At 37.0% G+C, this 25,805-nt stretch overlaps 1 pseudogene; it reads right to left on the minus strand.

Annotated features, from left to right (window-relative positions):
• Gm3665 (predicted gene 3665) lies at positions 8,634-19,237 on the minus strand (annotated as a pseudogene).

The raw sequence follows: 25,805 nt of genomic DNA on the forward strand, positions 1-25,805 counted from the left end.
ATAGAGGAATAAAAAAAAAAGACATATTTGGAATCGAGTATTCTTTCACCACTGATCTCAAGAATTCAAACTCTTCTCAGTTATAAACATCAGACAGGAGGTCATCACGAATAACTTTTCTATTGTCCATCCCCATGCTAAGAGAAATTTGGAGATGCATAACAGGATTCAGCCCAGAAAATGACTTTGGTGTGGCACTGAGGATGCACTTCACTTCAGAAGGAAAGACTCGAGCAGCAGCTTCCCGGGGGCGGGGGGGGGGGGGAAGGTAACACTAGAGTATATGTAACCGTATTTAGTCTGCAGGGAGTCCTGTTAACTCCTTAACACTGCTTCTCCACTGTCCATCTCTGCAACTGCCCTGGTATCCATGGCAAAGCTGTCTGAACTACCTTAACCAGAACCCACTGTGTGCAGAAGGGCAGGAAGTGTGGAGGGAGGTGTTAGTGCATACATATAATCCTAGTGGATATCTGAGTTTGTGGCTAGCTTGATCTACCATCTAGTGCAGCCAAGGCTACACAGAGAAACTCTGACTCAAAGGAAAGAAAGAAAGAAGAGAGGGGGAGGGGGGGAGGGGGAGGGGGAGGGGAGGGGGGGAGGGAGAGGGAGAGGGAGGAGAAAAGGTTTTCCCCCCGGAACTGATACAGGTCTGAAGTCTGCACCACCACAGTATAACTGGTCTAAGCCTTGGGTACAAACGCCCCTATTCATGTGCCGCTCTGGACATCCCTGTCTGCTGGCCTGTTGATGCTGGATGGGGTAGCAGAGAATCCTTAGCTTACCTGGTTGTTGCAGCACCCTGGTGTGTGGGTCCTAAGCCCAGGCAGAGGGCTGATGTCCCTGATAGTGATCCAGTCTTACAGTCCCATTTTATTTATTAATTTTACTCTTATAAAGATGGTGTTTGCAGCCATGTGGCAGTGGCACACATGTCAGGCAGATGATGGAGTTCAATGTCAGCCTGGACTACAGAGTGAGTTTCAGGACAGCCAGAGCTACAAAGAGAAACCCTGTCTCAAAAAGCAAACAAAAAACAAACCAACCAGAGTGACTGAGAGACAGAGAGAGACAAAGAGACAGATGCAGACAGAGATGTAGCAAACACCAATGCACAGTGATCTAGTTCTATGCTGATTTTGTAATGAAGACAATAAATTCATGAGTTCTTACTTACCCAAAAAAGGTGTGTACGTGTGTATGTCCCTACACTTATGCAAGTCAGAGTACAATTTGGAAAAATCACTTTTTTTCACCTACCATGTCGATTCAGATGATTACATTTATGTAGCTGCTTTCCCCCTTATCATATCACTTATGCTGAATTTCTACTTTAGGCAACCATGTGCAAGACTAGTGGTGCTCACTCTTTCTAATCCTAGGACCCTTTATCACAGTTCCTCTTGTTATGGTGACCCCCAGCCATAAATGATCATTTCTACCTCATAACTGTAGTTTCACTACTGTCATGAATCTTAGTGTAAATATCTGTGTTTCCTGATGGTCTTACATATCCCCTAAGAGATCATGATCCACATGTTGAGAACCAACGTGCTAGAGTGTTATGTCTTCTGACCGTCATTGTATTTTTGATTGAAGTTGTGTTGTTTTTGTTGTTGTTTGAGGCAGGATCTCTCCATGTAGCCCTCCCTGGCTGTCCATGGAACTCTGTTAGCATTGAATTCAGACCTGGTTGGGTTTAGTTGTTTGACATTTGATTGGGATTGTGTGTGTGTGTGTGTGTGTGTGTGTGTGTATGTGTGAGAGAGAGAGATTCCATGGTGCTAGTGGTATAGAAGTGAGTTGCCACACCCAGCTTAGGTGCTTGTGGTACAGAGGTGAGCTGCCATACCTAGCTTGGGTGTTTGTGTTAAAGAGATAAGCTGCCACATCCAGCTTAGTCATTTCATTTCTTTACTTTTTTTTCTTTTTGCCTCTGCCTTAAGAATGCAGGAATTAAAGGTGTTCACCACCACACCCAAACCCAGTTCCACTTGCTGCTCTTCCAGAGGACCCAGGTTCAGTTTCCCCTTGTGGCACACACCATTTGTCACTCTTATTCCATGGCATCTGATGCCTTTTTCTGTCCTCCATAAATACTCCATATATTCGATGCTTATGCATATATGCAAGCTGACACTCGTATATAGAAAATAAAATTAAATGGTAAAATAAAAATTGTGTTTGTTTGTTTTAGTTGGCCTTTGACTATTTATCGTTTTGCATTTGTTTAATATTTATACCCATAAAGACACAGGAGTAGGGAGCTGAAGTTAAACACCTGCAAGCTCAGTAAGGTAACTTTATTTTCTTAACTATATACAAAATATCCATTTTAAAGCCTGATTTTATAATTAAACGGCTGGCTTTTTAAAAATCTCATTCTATCTATATCACTCTATGCAGCTAGTCTACTGTTCTCTTGAGCTACTCCAAACCCAAGAGGACACCTTAGCTCCCTTTTCTAGAATACTGTCTCACCTATGTCCTACCAGCTTTTTCTATTTGGTTCCTGCAAGCCCAGAGAGAGAACTCCTATTTTTTACTTGGATTCCAGGCCAAAAGAGAGAGCAAGAGAGCTCCCAAAAGTCCAATTGCTAGCAAAGTCTCTAGCTCCTGCCCTCCACCCTTTGGCAGGCTGAACCATGTTACCTTCCTAGTGGGGGCTACAAGCCAACTCAGTAGAGCCAAACCCTTTCACCTTCAAGCCCATCCAGCTGACTTTGGCTTGAGTCATGAGCAAAGAACATAAGACACCTCCAAAAACAATTTCTGTTCTTTAGCATTTTTATCTATGGAGACATTTAGAGGCACACTCAAACTTCATCTCTTCAGGACACACCTTACTGCACCTGACATCTATTTAAGCCTTCTATATTTTGTGAACAAGTAGGTTTTCTTTGTACAGTAATCAAATATCCTGTAACAGGGTTTGAGAGAAGAGGAGCGAAGAAAAAGACCTGGAGAAAAGGACTTCTTCCACTGGTGTGAACTCCTGTGCTATGTAGTTCTGACTGGTGGATTCAGGAGTGACTATTTCTAGGAGACCTAGCTATTGGTGGTATGGCAGTCCTTCATGGCCATCGCTTTGGAAAAAAGGAAGATAAGCCAAGCAGTTAGAGTAGCCTATTTGTGCCTTCTCAGCCTACAGAGAGGAAGAATGACCTCCTACCCCTATGGAGGGACCCTGCTGCTCAGGGTTATATTCACACTGCACTCTCCCAGATGTGTCTGCCTCTGGCTATTCTCTCTCTCATATCTACAATAAAACTTTCCCTCCACCATATCTAAGAGCAGTCATGCCCTTTTCTTTTTATTTATCTTTTTCTCTCACCAAGTTCATGACAGGTAAGAATGAGTTTGACACATTAATACTTCTTTTGGAGGAGGGGTAATATTTTTTAATCCCCATATTCCTTAGGATAGCAAGGAAGAGTTTGTTGCCTTGTTTGAAAGCACACAGTGCCTCACTGAGGATTGAGGACAATATAACAGCTATATCAGCCTGCACATATGAGGGAGGGTCTGGGTGGTCTTTGGTTATTCAGAGCCTTTATTTTAATCATAGGTTGCTTTAAATGCAAAGACACTATAATGGTTTGAATAGGTTTCACCCCATACACTTATGTGTTTGAATGCTTAGTCCACACTGAGTGACACTATTTGGAGTCATGTAGTTGTTAGAATAGGTGTGGCTTTGTTGACAAAAATGTGTCACTGTGGCATTGAGAGCCTGTGCTCAATCTACACTAAAGTGCAGAAGAGACCCTCTTCCTAGCTGCCTGAAAAAGAGACTATCCTGCTGCTGCCTTTGCATCAAAATGTGGAGCACTCAGATCTTATTATAGCACTATGAGTTCTTGGATGCTGCCATGCTCCCTACCATAATGATAATGGACTGAACCTCTGAAAGTATAAGCCAGCCAGGATTAATTGTTTCCTATTTATAAGACTTCCCTTTGTCATGATGTATCTTCGGAGGAATGGAAACCTTAAGTAAGACAGAAACTCTCATGTAAATTAGCTGTTTGTAAGGAGAGACTCTCTAAAAGGATATTAAAAGGGTACAATTTGGAAAGGAGGAAGTCAAAATATCACTGTTTGCAGAAGATATGATTGCATTTATAAGTGACCCCCAAAATTCAACTGGAGAACTCCTAAAGCTGATAAACAATTTCAGTGAAGTAGCTAGATCTATAATTAACTCAAACAAATCAGTGGCCTTTTCTACACAAAAGATAAATAGGCTGAGAAACAAAGTAGGCAAACAACACCCTTCAAAATAGTCACAAATAATATAAAATACCTTTCTGTGACTCTACTTAAGGAACTCAAGATCTGCATGATAAGAACTTCAAGTATGTGAAGATTAAATCAAAGATGATCTCAGAAGATGGAGATCTTCCATGTTCATGAATTGGCAGGATTGATATACTAAAAATGGCCATCTTGTCAATAGCAATTTACAGGTTCAATGCAATAAACATCAAGTTCCAACTCAATTCTTCAGAGTTAGAAAGGGCAATTGCAAATTCATCTGGAATAACAAAAACAAAACAAAAACAACCAAAAAATGATGATAGATAAAACTACTTTCAACTATAAAAGAACCTCTGTTGGAATCACCATGAGTGACCTCAAGCTGTACTACAGAGAAAATGTGATGAAAAACTGCATGGTACTGGTACAGCGACAGACAGATAGATCAGTGGAATAGAATTGAAGGCACAGAAATGAACTCACACATCTATGGTTACTTAATCTTTAACAAAGGAGCTACAATCATCCAGTTAAAATAAGACATCATTTTGAACAAATGGCACTGGTACAACTGGCAGTTGTCATGTAGAAGAATGTGAATTAATCCATTTTTATCTCTTTGTACAAAAATCAAGTCTAAGTGGATCAAGGAACTACACATAAAATCAGAGACAATGACCTTATAGACGAGAAAGTAGAGAAGAGTCTCGAAGATATTTGCACAGGGGGAAAATCCCGAACAACAGAAATGGTTTGTGCTATAAGATTGAGAATTAATCTCATAAAATTGCAAAGCATGTGTTAGGCAAAGTATGTCAGTAAGACAAAACAGCAAAAAAAAAAAAAAAAAAAAAAAAAAAAAGATTGGGTAAAGATCTTTACCAATCCTAAATCCAATGCTATTATAAATAAGGCTGCTATGAACATAGTGGAGCATGTTTCCTTATTACAAGTTGGTAAGTCTTCTGGGTAAATGCCCAGGGGAGGTATTGATGGATCCTCTGATAGCACTATGTCTGCGAATTTTCTGAGGAACAACCATACTGATTTCCAGAGTGGTTGTATCAGCTCTCAATCTCACCAGCAATGGAAGAGTGTTCCTCTTTTACCACATCCTCGCCAGCATCTGGTGTCACCTGAATTTTTGATCTTAGCCATTCTGACTGGTGTGAGGTGGAATCTCAGGGTTATTTTGATTTGCATTTCCCTGGTGATTAAGGATGTTGAACATTTTTTTACGTGCTTTTCATTCATTTGGTTTTCTTCAGTTGAGAATTCTTTGTTTAGCTCTGTCTGTACTCCATTTTTAAATGGGGTTATTTGGTTTTCTGGACTATAGCTTCTTGAATTCTTTATATATATTGGATATTATTCCCCTATCAGGTATAGGATTGGTAAAGATCTTTTCCCAATTATCCTGTCCCGCGGGATTCAGTTATTTGTGGGTGTGAGGGGGACTGCAAACCTGGAAGGAAATGGGAGGAAGAAAAAGAAGAGCAGGAGACCAGGAAGGATACCTATCGAGGTCTATTATGCTGAGGTGCCTTCTTTTTAAAGCATACATCACAGGGAATATGGGAGGGGTCGAGGGAGAATTATACAAATAACAAAGAAGTGGGCAACTGCTGACATGGGGGCCGAAGTCAGGCGCCAGGCAGTGGGCACTCTGCATCTTATCTCTGGAACATAGATCCTCCTTGACAGCCTTGGGGGTCAGGCTGGGCTCAGGTGTAACTCATGTCCTTGGATGGCAGGGGAACTCAGGAAGAGATAGGAAAGAGGGGACTATAATTTAGCTTTTACAGCCTCAGGTGCCAAGAAAGGAATAGGGAGGAAGGGGGTTGATAACCAGCTCTTAGTACAAGGCCATTTGGTCTGTTAGGGAGATTGTGAAGGGCTCACTTTCTCACGGGATGGTCTCTGACACCCAATCTGTTTGTTGATGTTTTGTCTTACTAACATACTTTGCCTAACAGAAGCTTTGCAGTTTTATGAGGTCTCATTTGTCAATTTTTGATGTTACAGCATAAGCCACTGCTGTTCTGTTCAGGAATTTTCCCTCTGGACCCATATCCTTGAGGTTTTTCCCCACATTCTCTACTACAAGTTTAAGTGTTTTTTATGTTTTTATAAGACACTATTTATTATACATATAAACATATATTTATATATTATATATTAATATTATTTCCATATTATACTTTAAATAGGGTATATATTATAATTATGTAATTATATATTCACATTATTTTATATTAAATGTGAATATATATATTATATAAGACTTTAGTATATATATTGTATATATGACTTTATACATTTATATATTTTTATATTATTTGTATATTATAATTTTATATATCATATATTATAATTATAGAAGTATATATTTATATAAATTTTATATTAACTATTTATGTATATCATATAAGACAGTAAATTTTTATAAATTTTTATAAGACACTATTGCCTATGCTAGCAACAGTTTCTGACAGGACCCTGATATACCTGTCTCTTGTGAGGCTCTACCAGTACCTGGCAAATCCAGAAGTGGATGCTCAGTGTCATCTATTGGATGGAACATAGGGCCCCCAATGGAGGAACTAGAGAATGTACCCAAGGAACTAAAGGGGTCTGCAACCCAATAGTAGGAACAACTATATGAACTAACCAGTACCCACAGACCTCAAGTCTTTAGCTGCATATTTAGCAGAAGTTGGCCTACTCGGCCATCATTGGGAGGAGAGGCTCTTGGTCTTATGAAGATTATATTCCCTAGTAGAGGAAAATGCCAGGGTCAGGAAGCAGGAGTGGGTGGGTTGGGGAGCAGGGCGGGGGAAGTGTAGCCTTTTGGGATAGCATTTGAAATGCAAATAAAGTAAATATCTAATTAAAAAATAAAAAATAAATAAAAAAGAATAAATTTGCGTAGAATTCTTTAAACTGTAGTGTGAATATCAAATCTTTCTTTGAAACAATGCCATCTTCCACGAATTTTCAATAAGTAAAATGTGGATGTTAATGAAGAATGTGTTCTTTAAAGGGACAGTGCTAATGATCATATTTCCATGAAGACTGACTGAGGGAAGTGGTTGTTTTTGTTAGTGCATTTTAGACCCATTTGGTTTCCCATTATGTAATGAGAATTGATAAATGTGAAATATTTACTGTAGCTGCAAACACTCAATTTTCTTTTTGAAAAGTCGTTTTCTAGAAAGCAGCGTAATTAAAGCATCTGCCTCTCATTCTGTTTTCCAGAATTTTCTGAGTCCAGGACCTCACTCAGAACTGCACACAGAGGGAAAACTCTGAAAGGAATTAGGTTCATGCAAATGTCAGTAGTTTTGCCTATCCCTTCCATAACTACAATATGAATAGCATGTTGACATATCTACAAACTTATTTTATTTCATTTTTTATTTCTTATTATTTAATCTTTTTTTAACAGTCTAGTAGTTATCTCCCTCCTGATCTGCTCTCCTGACTCTTCCTCATCTAACATCTCCTCCCACATTTCCAAGATGATATCCCTACATCCCCTACGCCCAGCCCTTCCCAATCCCTGGGGATTTAAGTCTCTCTGGGGTTAGGTGTGTCTCTCCCACTGATGCTAGACCAGGCAGCCTTATGCTGCATATTTGTTGGGGGCTTCACATCAGCTAGTGTATGATCTCTGGTTAGAGGTTCAATGTCTGAGAGATCTTGTTTGTCCGGGTTTGTTGAGACTGCTGGTGTTTCTATGGGTTGTCCTCCTCCTCTCCTTCTTGCAACTATTCCCAATTCATCCACATTGGTCCCTGGCTGATGTCCATTGTTGGATATAATATATTTGTATTTGACAGCAGAAAAGGAACTTTTCCTCCTTAGACTATTGGCCAATAGCTTGAAGAACAGCTGAAAAAATAGGAAGTATTTTGTTATGTGTGTGCTCCTACTGGAAATCAGAAAATGTATTCTGATTTCATCTTTGTTGATTATTTAGTTAGTCTGTGTTTCTAATTGTTTATATGATTTGGTAGATGGTTTCCATGTGTAACCCTGTGTGTCTTGGATCTCATTTTTCTATACAAAATGATGGATTCAACTGCCTTATCAACATTTTTTTTGGAAGTTAAAAAGGGGAAATCTCCATGAAAGCAAAATGATGAATAAAATTGTAATAATTAGAAAGATTAGTTCTGTGAGAGGAAATGAAGCAAGTGAATGAGTGCAAGTTTTGTGGACTCTACACAGAAGTTCAGTAGATATGATACTTAATGACATCACTAGAGCAACCAGTGAGAGTGATTGTAAAACTAGACACATTCACTATAACCCAATATTTGGTGGGTATGTACCAACTTTACATTGGACACAATTCCTGAATTATTCGTTCAGAAATATGATTTTTCTTTGATCTTTTGAGTAGAATTTCTAACTTTGATCTTTTGGGTAGAATTTCTGTCTGGTCTCATTAAAATGATATAAATCTTGGGTGCAAAAATACATCCAAGCATTCCTGCACTGGATGCCAAGATGGAGAAGATCTCCACAGCAACCATGACCTTGCCCTTGGTGCTATGGTAGACAGGGAGGAAGGTGACCCAGACACTGAAGAACACTAGCATGCTGAAGGTCAAGAACTTGGCTTCATTGAATGCGTCAGGCAGATTCTTGGCCAAGAAAGCCAAAGTGAAGCTTCCCAGTGCCAGGCAGGCCAAGTATCCAAGGACACAGTAGAATGCAGTAACTGAGCCCTTGTTGCACACAATGATGATGTGGCCATGCTGAGAGTGTTCATCAATATCAACAAAGGGAGGAGAAACTTCTAGCCAGATTGCAGACAGAGCACATTGGAGTAGGGAACATATGGGAATAATGTAGTTGGGTGTCCCTGATACCAGGAAGTTTCTCAATCTTCTCCCTGGGTCTGTGACTTTGAAAGCAAGAACCACAGTGACTGTTTTGGCCAGAACTGTAGAAACAGCCACAGTGAACACAATTCCAAATGTGATTTGTTGTAAGACACAGGTGGCTCTGTTAGGATGACCAATGAAGAAAAAAGAGCACAGAAAACAGGACATGAGTGATATCAATAATATGTAGCTGAGGATTCTGTTATCGGCCTTCACAATAGGAGTGTCATGATGCTTCAGAAAGACACAAAGTACCACAGCTGTGAATGCAGAGAAACAGAAGGCCATTAAGGCAAGTGCCATCCCCAAGGGGTCTTCATAGCTTAGGAAGGTGACACCTTTCTGAATACATTTGTTCTGTTCTGTATTGGCATATTGGTATTCTGGACAATTCACACATTGATCCATATCTGATTTCCAAAGGAAAGCTTAGATAGGTCTGATTTAGAAATTTTATTGACAAGGTATTTCAAGTAAGGGTAATGAGAGAAGCCTTGAAATGCTGCCTTTGATGCTGAGAATGTAATGTGAAGGATATTGCTGCTGAGTATTGCTTTCAATCCATAATGTCCATAAAGATTTAACGGAAATAAAACCAAGCATTTTTTTCTTTGTCTAGTTAACGTTTTGTATCATTTATGATGTTATTAGAAAGGGGTTTGTGGAGTGTGGGCGTGACAGGGGAACCAAGCCCTGAGGACCAGCATAAAGAATATAAACAGGTAACCTCAGGTAATAGGAGGGTGCATGGACCCACTAAAATGCACCAGAGACTTGGGAGGTCAGAGACCCTAGATGAAATGTACTACAATAGATAGATGGAACGTACAGAGCCCACCTCCGGCAGAAAGACAGGACATCAAGTGAGTGATGGGGTTCCCATCCCATAGTCACATCTCCAGCCCATAATTGTTCCTGTCTGAATGCAAGGATGAAATGGAGAGGAGCCTCAGGAAAAGAAGGTCCAATTACAGGACCAAAGTGGGATCTAGGTCAAGAGGAGGTCCTATGGCCTCACATTTTACTGAGGCTATGGAGCACTCACAAAAAGGATCTGTCATGACTGCCCTCCTAAATACAGTTATTTGCAACCAACTAATGGAGAGAAGCAACTAACCCCTGGATTAGGGAAGGCTGAAAGTAGCTGAGGGGAAAGGCGATCTTGCAGAAAGACCAGCTGTCTCAATTAATCTGGACTGCAGAGATCTCTCAGACACTGGAGCATCAAACAGACAGCATACACCAGCTGATATGGGTCCCTCAATTCATATACAGTAGAGGACTTCCATGTCTGTGATCATACCAAAATGATGCACCTAACACTCAAAAGCCTGGAGGCCACAGGGAGTTTAGAGGTCAGGTGGGTTGGAGGATGGGGGGGATCAACATGAAGACAGTTGGGGTGGGGAAGAGGTGTGTAATGTGACATATTGGATGGGGTATGGGGTCTTTTCTCTTTTCTCCCATCATTTTCTTTAAATGTATGTTAACCCTTTGTAATATTTGAAAGACTATTTTGAGTTAGAGTAAGGAATGTGGACATATGTTTGTACTTTATGTTAATTTAATTTAAAGTAGTTTTTCCATATCACACATGGCTTTTTTCGTACTCACAATATAGGGCAGACTGTCAAGAAACAGACAGAGATTTCCAGATCTCTGCCTCTAAAGTGCTTGGATAAAACATGAACCACAAAAACAACCTGATATTATTTTTGATTTTCATGGATAATAACATTCTCTTCATGTATTATAGTATTGTCAATAATTTTGTGAAAGAAAGTGTTATTATATCAATAAGTGTTCCTCCTGTTCTATCACTATTTTTGTTTTTTTATCTCTAAATGAATGTTGGACTTGGTTAAGAGCCATTTCTGAAGGTTTTTGTAAAATAATTTAATTCCACATTTTGTGGTGTACTACTCTTAATGGATACAGATATTGAACTATACTTGCATCCCTGGAATAAATTCTCCCTGGAGGAAGAGAATAGTGGGAGGGGAAAAATAAGAGAAGAATCAGGTATGAGAGAAGGTGGAAGATCTGTACAGAGGTCAGGAAATTGAACAGAGGTGTGTAGCAACTAGGGACGGGGAACTGTTTGTAGCAACCAGAAAGTCCCAGATGCCAGGAAATCAAGAGCATCCCAGGACGTACAGTGATGATATTAGCTGAAATATCCCAGAATCGGGAAGGAGAATCTGTCGAGACAATAGCCAGAGGTTAGGCATGGCTCCCACCCACACATCTACAAAATTTTAACTCAGAATTGTTCCTATCTATTGGAAATAATGGGACAAAGAGAAGATCAGAGACTGAATTAAAGGCCACACACAGCCTGCCCCACCTGAAGATCCATCACAAATGCAGATACCAAACCCAGACACTATTGTGGATGGCAAGAAGTGCTTGTGGAAAGGAGACTGATACAGCTGTCTCCTAGGAGGCTCTGCCAGATTCTGACCAATACAGATGTGGATGTTCACAGTCAACCATTGGACTGAACACAGGGACTCCAATGAAGGTGTTAGGGGAAGGACTGAAGTAGTTAAAGCTCCCTATCTGTCATCAATGGGAGGGGAGTCCCTTGGTCCTGTGAAGGCTTGATTCCCCAGTGTAGATGAATGCTTGGGTGCTGAAGCAAGAGTGGGTATGTGGGTAGGGGAGCTCCCTCATAGAAGCAGGGTAAGGGGGGATGGCATAGTGGATTTGCAGAAGGGAAACAGTGAAAGGGGACAAAATTTGAAATGTGAACAAATGAAATCTCCAATTTATAAAATTGAAAAAATCCACAAATACAAAATCACCATAAAAATGGCAGTATATTTCAATCTTCAACCCTAATAATATAATAAACAACTGTAATATAAAAGCAGTTTTATTTAGTAAGGCTTTACATGTCATACTTGTATTAAGCTAAAGGCAGCTGGGCAGTGATGGTTCATGTCTTTAATCGAAGCATTTGGGAAGGAGAGGCAGGCAGATTTCATAGTTTACAGCCAGCATGATCTACAGAGTGAATTCCAGGTCAGCCAGGACTATACAATGAAACCCTGTCTCAAAAAAAAAAAAAAAATCAAAACAAAACAAAATCCCAAAACAAAAACCAAAGAAAACAAAACAAAGGCATCAATATTTTAAGAGCCAAACGATAATCAGTTTATATGTTCTTATAGATATGTTAGTTTATAGTATTATATTCAGACTATTGTCATGCTTATTGAAAATTGTTAACCTAATTTTACATCATGAATAGAGCTATAAAATACTAATTTTTATAACTTTCTTATTTAAACATGAATCTTAATGTATTCATTTGCTGACAATTAATATAGAAGTTTGTAACAAAACTCAAGATCACCATTCTTTAGAGCACCACTCTACTATAATGTGACCTTGAAGGGAAAAAGTCCAATAGGGAAGTAAAACTCAAGCATAAAGCACCACTTAAGACGACCTGATAAAAAAGTTGCTATGCTTCAGGTAGAGAAAGCTCAGAATAAGAGCTCAGAATGTCTGGAGAAAGAATGATGTCAAAAGATAATTCCCCATTCCTACATTGCCTGTAGTAGGTCATGCAATGATGTTTTAAATGTGAGAAATAAAGAAAGAGTTAGGATATCCAACTTGAAAATTAGCCCTGATAATAAAACTAGGTTTGGTTTTGTCTATAGCCTCCTTAAAAAGTATACCAGTTGAATGTTAGGAATATAATTGCAATTTTTTTTCAAAGCGCTACTATACATCAGGCAATAGGTAAAAATATTAAATTTCTCTCTATATAAACTTGTTATTTACTTACTGTTTCTCCACATAAAATGTTAAAGTATACTGCAATAAATGATGCTTATATGTCCATGCAGTGTGCGACATGGACACATATGAGGGGTATATAACTCTCATTTATGGTCAAGTAGTGCTTCCTAAATATGTTATAAGAAGCACAATTCCAAAAATAATTATTTTCTGTGTGAATGATAGGAAGTTGACAAAAATCCAAAGTAGGAAAAAGAATGAGCAATCCAGGGATATCAGCAGTTTTTGAGGAATATTAGCTCTAATATTTTAGCAAGCAAAATAGAGAATTGGTCTCATCCCAGAAACGTTAAAAAATCCTGTCTACAATAGATGGAATAGTCAAGTGGAAGCAATGAGTTGGTCTCATTTGGGATCAAATGTCAATGTGATTGTATTATAAGTCTTATGCTCCCAAGGCCTGAGGACATTCAGTTTACATAAGATTAAATTCCAGGTGGAGGAACAGAGCATTTGTGAGTCACAAAAATTTCCTACTGTTCTTTGTATTTGGAAATTATGTTATGGTTAATCAGTGATAAAAGAAGATACCAACAGTGTTTGACTACCAGATTTTTGTGTTTTGGCTGGCTTTGAAAAGGACAGTATATTTCAGGGTTTTTATATAGAATTCCCATTGACATATAACTTGATTTTGTCCAAGGAGTTCCTTTTGCAGTTTGACATTAATAGTTTTTAGGAGCATCTTATTATGCTTATTCACATGCAAATATGAAAAAATAATTGGCATCAATAATTCCATATGTTCTGATTATAGAATTTACAATTTCAATTATAGTTTCAAAAATAAAGTATTCTTAGTACTAAACCGGGAATAAATATCACTCAATTGTCTATCACTAACTCATGCTTCACTCACTACTATTCATATAAGCTATGAGGTAGGATTTCCTGGTCTTTTCACCTAGCACCATTTCATATGACTAGTTACCATAATGGGATATGCAAATTTTGTCCCATTATGATGGCTTAGTTTTTGTTTAATCTTCTTTTATTTTAGTATTCTCCTATAGAATCCTGTCATTTTCTAATGAGTGACAGAAAGTGGATCTGATGGAAAAGGCAGTTGGGAAGGAAATCGGAATATTAACTATGATATATTTGCCAGCAAAACTGACAGTTGGTCACATCCCAATAGAAGGGAGGTAAATTGTAATTAGGATACATTATGTGAGGATAACAAGTTATTGTCTAAAAATAAAACAATCACAATTACAAAAAAATTCTCTGTTTTCAGAGAATGATCTTTCTGTTGTGTGTTGTGTTCTTTTGTTACGTGTTTTTGTCAAGTATTATTCCATGCATATCTATCAAATGTATTGTTCCTGAATTACCTTTTTCCCTCTTATTAAACATTATAATGTTTTCCTCCATTTTTTTTAATAAAGAAAAGTTTTCCTCTTGTATATGAATGTGTCTTCCTACCCTCGGTAGGCAAATTAGGAATGTCTCAAAAAATAAACCAGCCTTGTTGTTCTTGGTTTAATTTAGAGAATTTTAAGAAAAGTGTTCTATCATAATGGAAAATTATTTGTTGCTTTTGTCTGGTTACTGCATTTGCTGTATTTGAGGTGCGTTAATAGCCATTTCTTTGTCTGTTGTTCTAGTGCTGTTTATAGGCTCCCTTGACCTTCTGTTCATCTTATATAAAAGCATGAATGGATTCTTCAAATTTATTAAAAAGTGATGTTTCTTTAAATATGAATTTCCATAGTTGTGTTCATTAGTGAATGTGGTAAGTATCCTTTTATTATATTGTAAACATTTTTGGATACAATGAAAAGGGTTAACTCTTATGACTCTTGTTATTTCATAACTTTAACATTAGACTCTATCATATGAATATCTGTTCCAGAGGTTTAATTAAGAGAGGAGATTACATTGTCCAAAGAGCAATTATATGGAGAAAAATATGTTCAATTTAAAGGAAAGTATATCAAACAGTGGTGAAGAACAGTTTTTTTTTTATTTATTAAATGTCAGATAATGGTTCTGATATAACAAAGGTATATTTTATGCATGTTTGAAATCTTCAAATTGGTAAAATTGTCAAAAATAAAAAAATATACAACACCCACCTTTCTACTTCCTGTGGCAACCTCAAGCATGTCTACATATAAGTGAAAGTTTCGACCATGTGAAAAATATGGGCTGAACTTTCCTAACTTCACCTTAATCCCAAGGTGTTGTGAGAGATTCCCAAAATGGAAAATGTCATATTCTTCCTGCATTATTACTCTTTGTTTCATAATCACTTTGTCCCCAAGAGGATTAGTGAAGTGGATCTTTCTTAGAAAGGAGTTTACCTAAAATACAAGCATTGTACTATTATGTATTTAAAATACTTTCAAGTCATAAAATGCATTCTGATTTTATAGCAAAGGCAACTACATTTAAAGAAAGAAAGACAGAAAGAGGGAAATCACAACAAAGCAATTGGATAAATGAAATTATCATAATATTTCAAGAATTTCAATCCTCTCAGTCAAGAATACCAAACACAGAAAAAAGCAGAACCAAACACAGCTATGCAACACACACATACACACACAGAGACACACACACACGTTGACATAAAAACACTGGGAGAGGCATAAATATATAAGCACCAGCCATGAATGATATTGACACATAGAGAAATTTATACTCAAACCTAAATACAAAAAGGCAGGCAATGTCCATGCCAAGTAAGAAGAAATAGGCAGACTCATACACAGCAAAGCAGGTACAAATCCGTATAAGTACTTATAAACACTCACAAAATACACACAATGTACACAAAGAAACCTACTCTGACAAAACCACAAAGAAACATATGCACATATATAAACAAACACACTTATAGAAATTCCTACATAGAAAAAATTGTCGCTTACTTCCACTTTCATATAGAGATAAACATGTATGTTGAAAGTATCACAAGTATAAACACAGATACACAGAAAGAGTAGAAAATAGACATATACACAGTGAGAAACATACATTCACACATATAAACACTTTTCTACAGACAGAACTGAATACCAACACTATTTCTTGTTTAGTTACTCTCAGAAAACCCAGAATGATCTCCAGAGCCTACACTCTTGGTAGAATCACTGGAGACCACTCCTTAAATGATTTCCATATAACTGACAAATATAAATAAAAACTCATCTTCTAATCATGGAGAAAATTAATGAGTAAGGATAGTTTATATTCAATATTGGAAGGGGTATGCTGATGGATATTCACATGCTCTGTATAAAACCACCCATTTTCATTGCTAGTCTATGAATTCTTTTTCCATTCACATTCATAACAATCTCTAGACTGCCTTTCTTTAAGGAAAAATGTTCAGAAACCTATTATTTTGGAAAACATTTCCTATTTCTTTAAGTCTGGGCATCTGAAAGACTCTAAACAGCTATGCAATTGAAGACATCAAACCTTGTCCAATAGAAGAAACTTTACCTTCAAGCAGTGAGAACTGGCTCCTTTCCCATTGTCTATTGCCTGATTATCAACCTGCTGCAAATTCACCTCATGGAGTGCATGGGCTATGGCATGCACAGCATTGTATATGTTATGACTACTCTCACTAAAGGCCATGTCAAACTTCTGTTCCATTAGCCAATCAAATGAGGCATCAGATGAATTGTTCTTCAGTATTTTACACTTAGATGCTGAGGATTCATATTTAAAGTATTTCCACTCTGGCATTAATAGATATAAATCTTTGCTTCTGAGATGGAACCATGTCTGTACAAAATCTTTAAAGCCAGAAATCCCACCATGGTGGGGTAGAAAAGTAAGTGATCCATAGAATGTGCCATGAGTTATGTCTCTCTTACTGGTAGGGAAATTCCATTGTTTTGTGGTGATCCATATTCTCTGTAAAACTGGAGGTTCCCACATTCTGAAGATCAAATCAATGAAATCGATTGTTTCCTCATAAATGATGATAACATTTGAGGATGACATCACAATTTGTTTGTAGCACATTTCAGTTTTGTGTTCAAATGAAATGTCATCAACAGAGATCATTTTCACAAAGGCAAAGCAAATTTCCTTGTTTTCCCTCTGTTTTTTCAACTCTAAAAGAAATTGGTTTCCTTGATCGTCATCTGGGATGACAAGGCCAATCCAGTTCCAGTTGAAGTAAAGTATGAAGGAGACCATTGCCAATGCTAGAGATGTGTCCTTTGGGGCCATCTGATAGAGATAGGGATATTGTTCATCATCACTGAAGATGGAACTGAAAGGCCCATAGGTAAGCTGAAGGATCTACAACACAGAGAGCAGCATGAGGTATAGTGTCCTTGAAAACACTTGTAATCATATTTACCTGCAAACTGTTGATTACCTGTGACTTATACTCTCATCTCTAATTCAAATGTGCAAACATGGAATCCTGGCAGATCCACTTCTAATGGGAACAGCAAGCATAGCTGTTTGACAAGAAGTAACAAAATATATTTGCATGTTATAATATCTGCCTTTCTGTCTTTCAGTTTTAATCTTGATATCCATGTTTCCAATGTTTGAAGGGATTTTGATACTTTTACAATTTGGGGTTTTTGATTAGTATTTTTTAAAGAAGGTGTTTATGCTATAATCCAGGATTCCTTCTACGATTGAGCAGGAGAGTCTTGTACATAATACTGATTTAGCATTTCGAAGAGATATTCTTATATTGCCCTACTTGAAGGTAATATTGTACACTAGAGTTTTGACTCACATAAAAACGCCAGAGATCTCCTATTTAGACTAAGGTTCTGAAATATTCTGGCAATGTCTGCCTCTGTGCCTCTTCATGAGACAGATAATAGGATCAAAGACAAGTGTAAAAATTTAAACAAGATTTGGCAGCCTAAAAGTGTTACCAGCAAATCAGATTAGAAAAAGTCATACCCAGGTAATTATAGGGCAAAATAAATCAGACTATAAGTTGTACCTCTTGATAAAAATATACAGAAATAAAGTTAGATTGGATGAAGTTATCTCCTACATCCAAAGTGTCTTATAATGATGGATAAATTATAGTGTAGAAAAATATGAAAGAATGATGTATCAAATTCTCATAACCCCTCTTCTTAGAGAAGTTCACTTGTGAAGTTCTAATCTTGTATATTATGACATAGAAATAATAGAATATAAAAAACTATATGAGACATAGCAATAAATTTTACAGAGATATAGAATTATTATATTATTAAAGAAAAGGACTTAATATGTCTATAACACTATGGGCCTGAATTCTTTGCCAGAGATCTAATGCCAATTTAAATTCTGACTCTAAATAGTTAGTTATACACTCACAGGTAGTCAAATGGCGAACTCCACATACTGGATTGGAGTTTTTCATCCTTTCTCGTTGCTAAAATGTCATGAGTAGTCAGGCTAAGGATGGTATTTCATGCCTTTGCAAAAAAAAAAAAAAAATACCCCAGATATTTAAAAGCTGGGTTATAGAGAAATGTTGTTAAAATTTCTTTCTAAAACCTCACAGTTTATCACTGATGACTAAATTTATATAACTACTATGACTGTAAATAATAATGCTGTTATTTCAGTTTACCAATGATAATGTAAAATTGTGACCAAGATGAAGATAACTCCTATCTGGAGACAGAAATAATATGCTCTATGTTTTGGAACAGCATGAACAAATCTTTTCTTGCTGAGCTTGGTATAAATAATGAAACACTCTGACTGACAGTCAGTCAAGGCTGTAAGATTCTCTCTTCCATCATGCCCGACTTAATTCTAGATGGCCTTCTCTATTCCTCCATGAAGGTATCTGTCAACTTCTGGTGGTAGTCCCTAGTTGAAAGCCTATCATATTTCTGAATAGTAAGTATCCTGGAACAACCTAGATTGACATAAGCATAAGTCCAACCACATCCATTAACTTTCTTAATAGCTATCAAATTCCCCCAAAGAGACATGATGTTAAGAATTTCTGTCCCATGATAACTCACACGTGGAGATAAGAAGCTGTCCAGGTACTTCCAGAAACTTATAGATACCCCCCAATTGGGTCCTGTAAGCAGAAACGAACACATACTCTCTTCATTACAGAAATAATTAGGGATAGGGCTGTGTTTTTTTTATGTAATAAATATGGTGTAGGTATTATAGTTTTTCCATCACAACCGCCTAAAGTGTATCTTATGATCAAAGACATATTTGGTAAAAGATCAGGATTCTTGTTGATTTCATCCATTGAAAAGGCCAATGCCAACGCATATTTGTGGTTTTTAGTTGTTTTTCTGTAAAAGAGTACAGTGTTTATTATGGACAGGTGATTATACATGAACATTTGTAGTCAATGGAAGTTCTATACTATATTGGAAATTTCTGCATCTGACATCTAAAGACTGGAACAAATGACTTTGTTGTGAGATTGGATTGACAGAAGAACCTGGAAAATAGAAAGCAATTTAAAAGTTCATGATGGTGTTGGTCCCATAAATAAGAGATGACATTGACCTCATACACAGAAATAATTTCCATTTTTTGTTTTTGAGCACTTGATCAGAAGGTAAAGAGAAAACCACAGATATTGACAAAACTAATTTTGATCATGTCTTCATTTTGAAATTATTGAGCAATATAAAAAAACTTGTTATTTGAGCCACTGAGTTCATATTTTCTTGTGAAATCAACTGAATTTGTTAAGGAAGTAAAAACATGATTTATCAATGCCTAATGGTCTTTCTCCAGCAACATTTGATTCCTGTACTTACAATCACTTATAATTAGTGGCCAAAATTCTTGATGTGTCCCCTCATATCTATATTCATCTTGTTATTTTTTTCAATCTTAATGGAAAGAAAATCTTTTAGAAAGATTTATTTTTAAATAAATTCAAAAATCAAACATGAATTTAGTAATTGATACATGTGAATGACTAAGGTTGTATATATTTGAGCAAGGATTATTTAGGTTATAAGGTGGCAATACATCCAAATGTTTTATACGATACCTTGCTGTAGACTACCCTCAATTAAAATGCACAGGTATGTAGTAGTGCAAGGTATTTTGTGCAGAGATTAAGGGCTTGTCCCACCACCAATGTATCTTCCTCCTACTTTTTATTTACAAAGTAATGTGATATATTCACTCTGAGTACTTCATTCATTATAAATTAATTTATAGGAAACATCTTTGGCAAACTTTCCAGGTACAGTAAAACAATACTAGCATCCTATTGAAAACTAGGAAAATAAGGAAATTGCAGTGATATTTGTATATGCCAGTATTATATACTTATAAAACAGAAGAGATTTTGGTGTAAATTTATAGAATATGTTCATTTTTTTTTGTAAAAATAAAAAGTGGGCCACTAGGCAATGGGAATGGAATAATACCATATTGAGATCATTTACGTTTATGTAGAGAAAAACGCAACCTGTTTTATCCTTGTCATTTCATATAATCTTATGAATAAACACTAAATATGCACCTACATATTTAATGATTGAAATGAAGTAAATACAATTAGGTTTTCACTACAAATTATACAACTATTGTGTTTTCGTTCTATAACCAATACAATGGTTCATTTTCGAACATTCTTTATTACTACACACACACACACACACACACACACACACACACACACAATCTCAATTAAAGTTTTACTAATATAGAAAAGGAATTTGAGAATAGATGTTGTACAATTGTCAAACTACTTCCTACAAATAAACTTTAGGAAACTTCAGTTACTTAAGCTGTCTTTGTAGCCTAGTAGTCTAAAGGGCTGTGTTTTAAAGAAATGATCAGCAATCCACAAAAATGGGTATTGATACCACACTGGGAATGTGTACTAATATTTACTAAAATTATTGAAATAAGTTTCACAAGATTTAAAAATTTTAAAAGGGCCAGAAATTAGCCAACTGAGACATGAATAGAGAAGATATTTCTCTTAATGACAAAAAAAAATCCCAAAAAACAAAAACAAAAAACAAAACAAAACAAAACAAAAAACCTAATAGAAAGCTCCCGGTATTACTGTTCTCAAACGTTCCAACTATCCCACAATACAATTGTCACCCATGCCAGTGACAAGGGACATAAGCAGTCACCACTGTTACTGATAGCCTGCCTATTCAAAGAATGTAATCACATCATTGGATTCCATATGTTCCACGTATGATTTATTCTAAAGAGAGAGTCCTGAGCTGAACTTTATAAAACTTAAAAGCCAGTGATTGTACAGGAACAGTGTGAAGCATGAAGCCACAGTGCTTTTGGATTTTATCTTTTAAACACTTTGCTGTCTTGACCCCCAATGAGATAACTATTCCTTGCTCATATACATACAAAAAATTCCATCCAGGTATTCATATGAAATAGGAATTTCTGAATGTAAAGATCTCTTTCTAAATCTGATGAAGCTTTAGAAGTCAATAAGTGACCACATGCAATGACTTTGAGACAGTAAGCTTGTATGTATGTAAAGTTTTTGACAACTATATGTGCCACGAATATTACTGGAACCAGCATCAGCATATGCTCTAGGTGCAACACACTTATGGAAGGACTTTCAGCACAGTTCATGAGCATTTATTTACATGAACTTGGGATAAAACATAATGCAATATTACAGGATCAATGTCAATAAGCCATCACTGTCTAGAGTGCAATATAAACTGTCAAAAGGCAGGCTTTATGTTAAGGATCAATGTAGATATTCCTTTATTCCTAAGCTTCCAACCTTTAAATCAGAAGCCACCTGAAAGAAAACCAAAACCTGAACTGGATTCATTAAAAGGAGAAAATAGGATCGAAAATGTAAAGGAATTAAGGTTGGTTCTTGGTGTTCAGACTTAGCAACAGGACAGAAGACTAAAGAATTTGACTAATATCCTTGGAGCACTCAAGAAGTACTGAAGTTGTCATTTCAATTTGAAACTCAAATTTACTTACAGGAAATTCAGAGTCTTGTTGAAATAATCTTTCTCAATAGGTTTCTGAACTGCTGCCAGGATGAAAGCACAAGTTAATCCCAAATATTCATCCTGAATTTCATTCAAATTTATTCTCCAAAAGCACCTGGGATCAATAAAATTGGCCATGAAAAGTGAAATGTTAAGGAAGAAGAAGACTCCCATCAAAGTGAACATATTTTTCCTGTGTTAAATCTGGGCAGCGTGGATTGTGATGAGCCATGCATATCAGTACATCAAATTTCTCCTTGCATTTATTTCTTTGTGCAAAGGTGAGGTTTATTGCATATTCATGACTCATTTTATTTTTAGGTTTCTCCTGAGCCCTGAAGAAACTTAAATACTTTCTTACCTGGGGCTCTGCAACTGGTGTCCACAGCCCATTTAATAAACACATGTAGGTAAATACTTAGGAGGATAATTCATTCCCAGTCTCCATGATATCATTCATGTTTGTGAATCTGTGGAAGGAAGCCCCTGTGTTCAAATTTAGTCCTTGGAAAGTTTCAACAATCTGATTATGTGAACACAGTCAGAAATGATGTCAGTGGATTGTATCACATTATTCACAGTGAGACATCCAGTAATAGCAAAACTGGAGCTACTGAGGACACACAGGACACTTTATTACACAGCCCAAGTCATGCAGAGGCCGACTCATCTTTACAGTCACTGAGATCCACGGATCATGTAGAGTGTGGACTATGTCACTAAGTGACAGAAATATGTAAACAAGACCTGTGCTTCCATTATCTTGAGAATATATAAACAGATCAAATCCCAAGTACAGGTAATTGAGGTCTATCTGAAATCATACATTTTTTCACATATCCACCATTAATTTACAAGGTAAAGATTGAGTTTTAAAGGCTCAAGACCCATAAAATATGCCATGCTTTGTTCTTTATTTCGAATAAAATAAAAAGTCACTCCATTTTCCAAAAAATAGTTAGTCATGAAAAAAATCACGCTAATATTTGAGTTCCAAACCATTATCTCCCTCCCACATGCTCATTTTTTTCAACTTAATATCCTAGGCTGACGCATCTATTCTATATTATATTTTTTCCTACATTGTTTTTTAACATTTTACATTGAGGTAGTGGCTGTGAAAGAATCTCATTTACAAATAGCTATTAAATATCTTAGAAACAAATAGTGACTGTAAAAGAGCACTGCGTTTCAATGTGTAAACTTTTCCTATACATTCTCTCTACACATGTATATTTGGTTGCAGTCTAGAATCAACAGTGACAATCTGAGAATTTACTGAATATTGTACACTCATGAACCTGTTTCATTGGACTTGGACTGGAAACAGGCAGAGTATATATAGGCAGTTCATCAGTTTGGGTGATGATATGCTCCATTTTATGTTTGAATAACACAAACAAGTTTAGTGTTTTGCATTGTATATTTCTGCATTATGTAAAAGTAACTGTTTTTCCTGTGTATGACTGCTGAATGTCTGGTAAATTCAGAGTGCAGAGACTTTTTATCTAGAAGAATGATAATGGAGCAGTCTTTCAAGTTTGCAAATGAAATTTTCAGTAGTTAAATTTTGTTAAATTTATTTGTTTAATAATTATTATTTCCTGTAAATTACCATGCATTATTGATTGTTTCATTGTCACACATTGACACAAATATAGCATGTACTTTGCTGGTATCTGCACCTCCATGGCCCATGTCTGTTGCCTATCTTGCCTGTGACTCATTCTTCAGTTCAATTCACCTTCCTCTCCCTTCAAGACATTCTTGTCATGCTCAATTTGCAACTCATGAATGATATTTTTCTTTAAATTTTCTGACCATAGGCTTCATATTTCCTTTAGTCCTTTATGCCTTCCCAATTGCTTTATGCCTCTTTAGTCAAATAATTTCTCACTTTCTTAAGTTTTTTTACTTTTAGATATATTCATTTATTTTATTTCTATGTATATGCACGTTTTATTAATAATTGTTGCTTATTTTATTTCTTTGCATTTCAAAAGTTATCCTCATTCCAAGTTTCTCCTTCAAACCCTCACAGCAAATCCCCTCGCTTCTGATTTTATGAGGGTGTATGCCCACCAATGCACCCACTCCCACCTTACTGCTCTAACTTTTTCTTAAGCAATGGCACCAAGCCTTCACAGAACTTAGTTCCTCCTCTCCCATTGATGCCGGATAAGCCCCCCCTCTGTTATATATGCTGCTGGAGCCATGGGTCTCTCTATGTGTATTCTTTGGTTGGTGTTTTCGTTCCTGTGAGTTCTGGGGTGTCTAGTTGGTTGATATCATTGATCTTCCTATTGGGTTGCAATACCCTTCAGCTCCTTTGTTATTTCTTTAACTCACCCACTGGGGTTCCTGTACTCATCCAATGGTTGCCTGCAAACATTTGCAACTGTATCTGTCAGGATCTCATTGTGTCTTTCAGGAGACATCCATAACAGTTTCCTGTAAGCAAGCACTACTTGACATCAGCAATAGTGACTGGGATTGTTGACTGTATATGGAATGGATCCCCAGGTCGGACAGTTTCTGGATGGCCTTTCCTTCAGTTTCTGCTCTACTCTTATCCCTGCATTTCCTTTAGACAGAAGAAATTCTGGACTAAATTTTGAGAAGGGGTGGGGGTGTGGCCAACCCTCAACTGGCCATTCATAACCTCTGGATATGGTCTCTACTGCTCTCTCCCTTTTGTTGAGCATTTCATCTAATGTCATCCCAGTTTTGTCTTGAGAGCCATTTGCTTTCCTGGCATCAGGGACTTTCTGTTGGCTACCCCGTTTTCCACCTCCCATTGCTACACACCTTTCTTTAATTTATTGATCCTTGTATATCTCTCTCATCTCCCCTCACACTTGATCCTGCCCCCTTTTACTTCTCCCCTTCTATTCTCCCAAATCCTTTTCACCCTGTACCTACTGTGACTATTTTGCTCCTACTACTAAATAGGAGTGAAGAATCCACACTTGGTCTTCCTACTTCTTGAGCTTTCCATGGTCTGTAAGTTGTATCATGGGTATTTCAATATTTTTACCTTATATCCACTTATCAGTGAGTACATACCATGTGTGTTCTTTTGTAACTGTGTTACCTCATTCAGAATGACATTTTCTAGTTCCATACATTTGCCTGTAAATTTCATGAAGTCATTGTTTTTAGTAGCCCTGTAGTACTTCATTGTGTAAATGTACCACATTTTCTGTATCTATCCCCCATTACATATTTATTTCATTTACATTTCCAATGTTATCCCAAAAGGCTCTTACACCCTCCCCCATCCGCTCCCCCACCTGCCCACTCCCACTTCTTGGCCCTGGTGTTCACCTGTACTGTGGCAGATAAAGTTTGAATGACCAATGGGCCTCTCTTTCCACTGATGGCCACCTAGGCCATCTTCTGATACATATGCAGCTAGAGACACGAGCTCTGTGGGGTAATGGGTAGTTCATATTGTTGTTCCACCTATAGGGTTGCAGATCCCTTTAGCTCCTTGGTTACTTTCTCTAGCTCCACCAGTGGAACTGTGATCTATCCAATAGCTGACTCTGAACATGAAGTGCCCCAGAATGCCAACTTTAACAACAAAAATAATAGGAAGCAACAATTATTTTTCCTTAATACCTCTTAATATCAATGCACTCAACTCCCCAATAAAATTTTTCTTCACAGCTAAGCTTAGGATAGCAGCATGTTCTGATGGCCGAGTTTTTAAAATTCATTGGATATGTAAGACAGGTAGGCTCCAATTAGGGCACTTCCACCATGAACCAGTGTTCAGTTGGCAGCCCTTACCCAAAGGAGACCGTAACCCACAAGAAGGAAAATCTCTGTGAATTTGAGGCTATGGTGATGTAAACAGTGAGTCTGAGCCAAGATTAAAAATAAATAAATAAAGTAAAAA

The sequence above is a fragment of the Mus musculus genome, chromosome 7 (assembly GCF_000001635.26).
Source record: "Mus musculus strain C57BL/6J chromosome 7, GRCm38.p6 C57BL/6J".
Taxonomy (NCBI): domain Eukaryota; kingdom Metazoa; phylum Chordata; class Mammalia; order Rodentia; family Muridae; genus Mus; species Mus musculus.